Below are 2965 nucleotides of genomic sequence, written 5' to 3'. Positions count from 1 at the left end.
ACTACTTGTTAACACAATTAAACTTATAGCTTGCTTATTCGCAACTCAATTCTCCGCTCACTTTACTTGTAGCTTGCTGTCTTGTAACTTCGTAACTCTACTGGTAGCTTGCGGACTTGCAACTCGTAACTGTCCCTACTCTGCTGTGTCGTGGCTCTTATATACCTGCGCTCACACTTATGGCAACTCTAGAACGTTCTGAAGTTTATCGCTCATTCTCTTTCTCTCGCTGTTCGCAGTGTTCATCCAACTTGACGTTTCTCTTTGTGGAACATTCTACGTCATTCTTCGAACATTCTGCCTATTTCTCGTTGTTCGCTTTGTGTTGCCGCAGTATTCGCCACACTGCCCTCCACCTAAGTCTGATCGTCCCGATCAGACACACTTGCCGCTCCAACCGCTGCAAGTCTTTCCAAGTGGACCACTTTCATCTTGGTCCTCGGTCTCCCCATTGTCTGGATTCGATGCACTGCGTCCTTCAGCCGCTTGTCAATCTTCGAATCTTTCCAGTCACGTCTTTGCTTAAAGGTGAAGCTTTTCTTCTTCTGTGACATGTACAACCGCAATGCGTTACTGGACATTGCTTCCGGCTTATCATCCGGAGTGCACCATCTCACATGGTCGTGCTTCTGCCGGCCACTGGTGGTGACCAGACCATGTCTCTTCTCGTGGGCACCCTTTTCGGATCTATGCCGGATCATCTGTCCCTGACACCCTGACTCCCGCCTTCGCGCTGCACTGCCTTTAGCACATCTTGCTACATCCGGATCCTTACGCTGAAGCTTCCGCCGTCGTTTCGTATCTCGCTCTTCCGCCGATGCTAACTTCATTGACCGGACATGTATAATCTCACCCTTGGCTTCCGGCTTAACTGCTCGCTTTTTCCGACGACCTTTTTCAGGACACTTCAAAGCGCGCCTACTGCTACCACAGCCGCTTCCATTTCCGGCCACCGGCGTATCACCATTGCAACGTGGTTCAGTGGCTTTCCTCCTGCCGGAAACACTGCCTGGCTCGCCATGACCACTTCCTTGTTGCGACCTCTTCTTCACTGAGCTAGCGGAACCGTCACGCTTTTCCTGTATCAGTGAACCGCTTCCTTCTCCTGATAAAACCACTCCGTCTCCATCACTGCCAACCTCCGCCCAACTAACCGCTTCCGTTTCTGGTGGAATTGTCGACACTTCCTCTAAGACTAACCGTCTACTGCAGTACTGGCTGTCGTAACCAACCCTAAGTGGCACTTTCCGGTGACGATCTGTCAGGATCATTCTCTGGAGGTCAATCTTCATGCCTTGGCCAAGTAAGAAATCCACGCCGATGATGGCTTCATCCACAATGTCTGCCACTATAAACTTAGTGTACGAGGCCCAACCGTCGATTATTACCTCGCATGGTACTTCTCCCAACACTTGGGTGCATTCACCAGTTGCAGTCTGCAGCTTTGCTCCAGGTAGTGGCTTCACATAAAAAGTGGCCAAATCCGGTCGAATAATGGAATGTGTCGCTCCAGTATCCACTGTCAGCACTCGGTCCTGCCCATTCACACATCCACCAATAGTGAGGTTGCTCGCATTCCGACCAATTTGTGAGACGGAGATTATGGGCCCTTCAACTTCTGGAGCCAGCACGCGGCCCTTCCTGCTGGCACGTTTTAGTTTAACGACTGATTGGAGTTGGATTCGTCTCCCTCAGCCCTGCGTTTGCGTCCTGCTGAATTGTTGAGCCCACTCGAACTTGCACTGCAATCGCGGGCGAAGTGGCCTGACTTTCCACATATAAAACATTTGCCAGAACCATGCTTTTTCTCGCCCAGCAGTTGGATAATCTTCTTCAGCATTTCATTTGTCTCGTCCGGTGTTTCCACTTCCACGCGATGTGCTTTGTAGGCTGGTCTACTTAGGAGCGCCGCCGTTTCACGCATCTGAGCATACGAGACGGTTTCAGCAAATGTTGCCTTTGGATTCGCGTACGTCTCTCGCTTGGTATACATGTCCCGCATTCCGTTGATGAACCTCTGGATTTTTACTCTTTCGAGGTGCTCACCAGATGCATCTCCAATTGCCAAATGAGCCAACCTTTCGATCTCGGAAGCGAATTCCTGTAAAGTCTCGTTGGATTTCTGGCAGCGATTCTCCAGCTCCATCTGGTAAATCTGTCTCCTGTGCTCGCTACCATAACGTCTTTCCACTGCACCCATTAACCTATCGTAACTGTTCCTTTCACAATCAGGAATAGTCTGCAAGATTTCCGCTGCAGGTCCTTTTAATGCAACGAACAGTGCAGCGGATTTATCCTCCATGCTCCAGTGATTTGCTGTAGCTGTCTTCTCAAACTGGAGCTTAAAGACTTGGAAAGGAATCGTGCCGTCAAAGGATGGGGTCTTTACCTTGGGCGCGCTGGTCGAAGAAGGTGGGCGAATCAACTGCATATCTCGGAGGCGACTTTCCAACTCTTCTACCTTTGCTTCGACTTTCTCCTGAATTAGCTCTTCGATTTTATCTTGTCGTTCCTCGATTTTATCCTGTCTCTCTCTGAGTTCCGCGTTATCTTTAAATAAATTCTCTTGTAGCTGAGTAATCTTTTCATCTAGCTGCGATGACATGTACGTTTTCTGTGCTTCCAGCTGCGAGGACATGCGTGTTTCCTGCACTTGCAGCTGGGATGAAATCTGTGATGACATCTCTGACATGGCAGCCAATAACGTGTTCATGTCCATAGCTGGTGATGACGACGGAGCCTTTTGCTGTTCTTCAACCTTCCCGGATGTCTGCTGCATATCCTTCGACGAACAAGCGGCCTCATCCTCCTGTTCGTCCTTTGCGGATGTATCGTCGGGTTTACCTTGGAAGTCGTATTTGTCCACGTCGATGCCTTCAGCTTCCACAGCCTCTCGCAACCGGGATAACAATTCCACTTTTCTTCCGGAGGTGGCCAAATTACGCTTTTCCAACTCCTGTTTCAG

This window comes from Rhagoletis pomonella, unplaced genomic scaffold (genome assembly GCF_013731165.1).
Source record: "Rhagoletis pomonella isolate Grant_MI unplaced genomic scaffold, Rhpom_1.0 Rhpom_scaffold_00005, whole genome shotgun sequence".
Lineage (NCBI taxonomy): Eukaryota > Metazoa > Arthropoda > Insecta > Diptera > Tephritidae > Rhagoletis > Rhagoletis pomonella.
Note: the sequence above shows the minus strand (reverse complement) of the source record.